Source organism: Canis lupus, chromosome 14, assembly GCF_048164855.1.
Source record: "Canis lupus baileyi chromosome 14, mCanLup2.hap1, whole genome shotgun sequence".
NCBI classification, from domain to species: Eukaryota; Metazoa; Chordata; class Mammalia; order Carnivora; family Canidae; genus Canis; species Canis lupus.
Window position 1 is genome coordinate 43,875,305 of NC_132851.1, and position 5,693 is coordinate 43,880,997.

A 5,693-nucleotide genomic window follows, 5' to 3' on the forward strand; every position below is an offset into this window, starting at 1 on the left:
CTCCAGCCGCCGGCTCCCCAGCTGCACCCTCGTGGACCAGCCCCGCCCCACCCCCGCGCGGAGAGAGCAGCGGGTGCACCTGCAAGCGCTCCCGGTTAGAGACCCCGCGCCGCAGCTCGCACGCGGTCGGAGTTCTCGCGAGCTCACAGGAGCAGCAGCCCGCGCACGCGCACTTCGGGGATACCCCCCGCCTCGGACTCCAGCCTTGGTCCAGACCCCCTGAGCATGTGCGTGCCGCCCGCCGCCCGCCGCCCGCCGCCCGCCGCCCGCCACCTGCCACGTGCCACGTGCCACCTGCCGCCCGCCCGCCATCTGCCTCTTCCACCTGCCACCCGCCACCTGCCTCCGCCCGCCACCTGCCTCCCGCCGCCCACCACGTGCCACCTGCCTCCCGTTTCCTGCCACGTGCCACCTGCCGCCCGCCACCTGCCTCCTCCACCTGCCGCCTCCACCTGCCTCCTGCTTCCTGCTACCTGCCACCTGCCACCTGCCGCCTGCCACCTGCCTCCCGCCTCCCGCCACCTGCTGCCTCCACCTGCCACCTCCTCCCGCCGGGTGCTTCTCTCCCGACACGGTGTGCCCCGCGGGGTCGGGCTGCACACCTGCTCCTGCCGCGGTGCCTGTCTCTCTCTCTCTGCCTCCAGGAAGGAGACTGTAGGGGAACTGGAAGCCGAGCGGCCAGCCCGGGTTGGACATACCATTTGGCCATCCGAGGTCCACGGTGACAGGCCCACTCTGCACCTGCCTGCCCCCCGCCCCCCCCTCGCCAGTGGCCAGTGAGCATCCCAGAGATGCCTGCTACTCAGTGTCCCCAAAGAAGGCGCACGGGGACCTTTCACTGTTATACCAGTGGGATGTGGCGCCAGGTGGGCCTTCTCGAGGTCAACACCCACCCTCACAGCATCAGGCCTGAACCTGCATCCCCAGCCCAAGAGCACACCTGCACCCCCACTCCCGCCTCCAGATCCAGCTGTATTCTCTGCTACCCCCACCTCCCTTTTTGGTCCTAGAAATTTACCTACCACTTGATATACCTAGAGACATGTGATGTGAGGGTGGGGTGCTTCCCTATAGATAGTTTGCACAATGCTGAAGAAAGGGCCAGTTTTCTTTTTTTTTAAGATTTTATTTATTTATTCATGAGAGACACAGAGAGAGAGAGAGAGGCAGAGACACAGGCAGAGGGAGAAGCAGGCTCCATGCAGGGAGCCCAATGCAGGACTCAATCCTGGGTCTCCAGGATCAGGCCCTGGGCTGAAGGCAGCGCTAAGCTGCTGAGCCACCTGGGCTGCCCAATGGCCAGTTTTCAATAAAATATTACCTAATGTGATTTGCAAGTGGATAATAAGGCAAAGTTGGCAGATTGTGTCTGGCTCTCTGTCTCTGTGCTGAATCGGGGGCAGGGGGTGCAACAGATTTTAATACCTTTATTTAGCCAGAGGTAGAATGACCTCCTTCCCTCCCACTCTGAACTATGATCCAGGCAGCTTCTGGGAAAATGATCAAAGCAAGAAGGAGCAGCATCTCAGAGAATGGAGGAGTTGGCTTGATCACTTGTTGACCAAAGTTACCTCTCAGGGGAACAGAAATAAAGGGACTGGAAGGAGGGACTTCCCTTAATACCTATCCGTGTTGTCTTGTCTCAATTTCTGTTACATTTACTACAGATTCTCAGGAGGCAGCCACTGGTTGGGAAGGTGGGCAGGAAACAGAGTTTGGAAAGCCAGGAGTTCTTGCCAGAGCTGAAGAGCATGGGTTGGGTGGGTGAGGTCATTATTTAAATCCTTGAAAAGGAAACTAAGAAGCGGAAAAAGGCTGTTTGAGGCCCAGAAAGTGGAGGGGAGGATCTCTCCACTGGGAGCTTAGGCCCAATACTGTCAGGATATCTCTTGTCCTCGGTGGATGCTTAGCATTTTCCAAGTTCCAGACAGTTCTCTTACTATCAGCATAGTAAGAGATGGAGATTATGGGGTGATACGGGCCGAAAAAGCCCTTCTTTCCAGGAGCTGGCCACCTTCCCTTGTGGGGGTGGCTGACAGGAAGGAGCCTGAGGTCTGACTTGGGGATGGAGGTTCAAGTCAAGAGAGAAGGAGGCCATGCAGCGACCATGTTAGGCCCAGAGAGCTCAAAAGAGAACATCTCTTCCATGCCAACTGATCCCATGAATAAATAACATTTGTTAAATAAAGGGGACTAAAAAGCAGCCAGAGGCATCTCCGTATCAGATTCTAACCATCTCAGGGATATGCACACGCGCGGACGCACACCCATGGAGTGATGGAATAATCCAGGGTTGGCTGTCCCACCCCAGGAGCCTGTGGTTGCCATGGCTGACCTAGCACTATGATGGGGCAAGGAGGGTACTGTTTAGAGAGGACTTCGAGGCTGCTGGTGGTGGTGCCGAGGGCTCTGGCACCAAGATCGGGACTTGCAGATTTTAGATACGGAAGGTTTTTTCAGAAAGAGGTCCAAATGCATACATTTCTCCATGTGTGGTGCATGGAGGTCTTGTTCTTGTCATGGGAAAATTCCATGTCAAACAGCCGGTTAAGGACACGTCCAACTCCAAAAGCATTATGTTTTCAGTACTGTGTGTGGGTGGGCCCCTGTTGCTATGGCAACCTGACCATGTCGGCTGATAGGCCTCTTGTATGGCCACTGCAGACACTGGCCAGTTTTCCATTTGGCTGTTATTGACTCCAACTGGCCTAAGTGGTAATCCTCCCACTGCTCCTCCTCACAGCCTGGAAAAGCCAGTTCATAGTCATGCCCTTCTTCTTAAGGGGGATGAAGTTCTCTAAGGTCCTTGGGTTTCAGCTCCTGGATGTGCTCCTTCTGTGCCTCCTCCAGACCATGCCATGTGCAGATGTGCTCATCGTGCTGGTCCTGGATCTCTACCCTCACCTGCGGTTTGATGTAGAGCTTCTTGTTTCCGGTTATGATTTCCACCATCTGCTGCAGGGATGGAGCACGGGGGTGTCCTAGAGCTCCTTGGTCTCGTCATCCCAGAGGATCATCTCCTGCTGCATTTCCTGCTCATGGCATTTCTGCTCAGTAATCTCCTGACTCTTCAGGTGCTGTTGGAACTGTTGGTGAGATCCATGATGTACTTGTTCTCAGTGAGTAGCTTGCTCTCCCTGGCCTTGTACTTGGCTCTGAGCAGCTCTGTAGCCTTTCGTTCCTGCTGTGGATCTTCTAGCATCTTCTCCTCTGCCAGCAGCTTCTGCTTCTCCTCATTCACCCAGATGCAGACATCCCTGATGGACACCTTCTCCTCCTCCAGCCACTCCTGCCTCTGCAGGTAATTTTCCATGTTCTTATCTAAGTCTGACTCCAGGATAGACTGGAGTGGGTGGTTACTGTTGTCGTCCTCCTCTTTGGTCACCCAGGTTTAATCCCTGGTCATTCATGGTGCTCTGCTCGGGCTGATACAGCCTTATTTTTGCTGCTGTTCTTCCCCCAGAGTCACTTTGTCAGCATCCCCTTTTTCTCCAGCTGGGCCATCAGGTGGGTAGTCTCCTCCTGGAATTCCTGTAGCAGTGTGTCCTTGGGATATACTTGGGGCTCTTTCTAGATATCTTTTGTTTGATTGGTAAAATTTGGGGCAGAGAGGCTCCCATAGTAGCCATAGTGTGTCCACCATGATGGGCTTGGCATTTCTTTCCAAAGAGTCTGGATCAGCTAGGTGAGCTTGGAGTCCTGGTGAGTGATATGGGTGCTCCTGTTGCTTACTGGTGGTTATATTGCCAGGACAGATGTGAGAGGTTGATTTTGGAGACTTCTTTAGGGTTCTCTCCACCACCACCACTCCCACTACTTGTGGACTGTATGGCTGTCTCTTAAGCTATCTTGGGGCCTGCTTTGTTCTGCATCTCATTGCCAGCTGGGCTACCAGTTTGATATTGCCCATATGGATTGGTCCTGACCATCAGAGTCATGTAAACTCCGTGGTGATGATGAAGATGACATGGGAGTGGGAGCTGACCTCATTCATATGTGTACTGCCCACCACCTGGGTCTGGCTCCCTGGGTATATGGCATTCTAGATTTCCTTGATGTTTTTGGTGATGGAAGTAAAGATGCCTATCTCAGGGTTCTTCTCCAGCTCTGGCCTCTTGCCAGGCTCCTGGGAGAATAGGTCTTGAAACTTCTGGTAGATTTCTATGTAAGAGGCATGAGCCAGGTATATTGGTTCTAGGAATAAGATATGGGTTAAAATAAGATATGTCCACTGAGAATGCACCAGGGGACAGGAGCGACGGTGCCCCCTCAGGGATGACCAGAGACCAGCTGAGGAGCCCTTCCCAACCTGTCACACATGCGCACACACTCTCATCCCCACACCCTCCCCCCCCCCCCCCCCCCCGGCGCTCAAAGGGAAAGGCCTGGAGGACCCAACCGCGTGCAATGGGCAATTATTTCTTGGTAGAAGGCAAATGTCCTCTTTTCTTTCTATTGGAATCCTTATTTTATTAAGTAAATATCACCAGTCTGAAACCTTAAGGAACCATTTACTTTATTACCTGACACATTACATTGAGGGAACCCTATCGTGGATAATGAAGATATTTCATTTGGGGGCTTCACATGATCTTTGTTCACTCAGGAATATGGCTTTGAAATAAAAATGATATGTGGATGATTCTTCACAGTTCAGGCTCACCTAGGTCCCCTATTTGGTGTCAGTCTTGCTAGTGCTCATCTAACCATAGGCGGACACCATGTCATTGAAACCTTGAAGCATTATGTCTAGTAGGAATCTCATGGTTTCAACATATAAGTCTGTTTTCTTGGAAGTGGCACCAGCAGCTTCCCCATGGTAGGATGGGGTTTTTCAGGGTCACCTGTCCCAATTGCACATCAGTGATCAAGTTCTGCTCATGAAAAACAGACTCTTTATTCTGGCTGAGGGAGTAGCACTGGGGCACCATATTCAGGGCCTCACTGCTTTTGCGTTTACTGGCCATCTTCTGTTCTGTTATTTCTGCCCCCAGCCCACTCCACAGCTTCTGCTGTCCTGCTGTCCTCTCTAGGTCTGGATCAATGAGGCCTGCCCAGTCCCCAGACACTACTCTTCATTTTGCAAGTAGCCTCCTAGGGTGGGGATGCCTGGAGGTGGCTTTGACATTGCTGTGGTTTGGGCCTCCACAGCTCTCTGGCTCTTGCTTTACCAGCCAGGGAGGGAGAATTAGAATTTCTGGATAGCAGTGAGAACCATGCCTGCTGAAAGACAGTGCTGGAACCTACTCCACGTTGGAGCAGAGAGAGCAGAGAAAGCGCTGCCATAACTCAACTATAGCAGCAGTAAGATAAAGGTAGAGGACAATAGGATGTGGGTAAGCAGGAAAAGCGTTCTCTTCCTCCTCTCAGGATCCATGGCAGGGATTGCTGGTTCTGGACAGACAGAGGTCCCAGCTGCCTTCTTTTTTTTTTTTTTTTTTTTTTTTTTTTGATTTTTTTTTTATTTTTTTCCAGCCACCTTCTTGAGGGCAGAGGCTAACTTAGAGTCCTGTGCCCAAGCTGGGACATCATTTATTGAAGCAGCATGGCTGCTTCCCCACCACTGCCACTGGAGGATGAGAGAGGAAAACAGAAGGAGATGGGCAGAGAGCAGCATGATAGTAAAAGATCCCTAAGATTTTTTTTCATTTATTTATGATAGTCACACAGAGAGAGAGAGAGAGAGAGGCAGA

The 5,693-nt window shown here is 52.5% G+C and overlaps 1 pseudogene; it reads right to left on the reverse strand.

Moving 5' to 3' along the window:
• Positions 1-2,341: 2,341 nt before the first annotated feature.
• LOC140603541 (kinesin-like protein KIF3C) lies at positions 2,342-3,657 on the reverse strand (annotated as a pseudogene).
• Between the last annotated feature and the right edge of the window lie 2,036 nt (positions 3,658-5,693).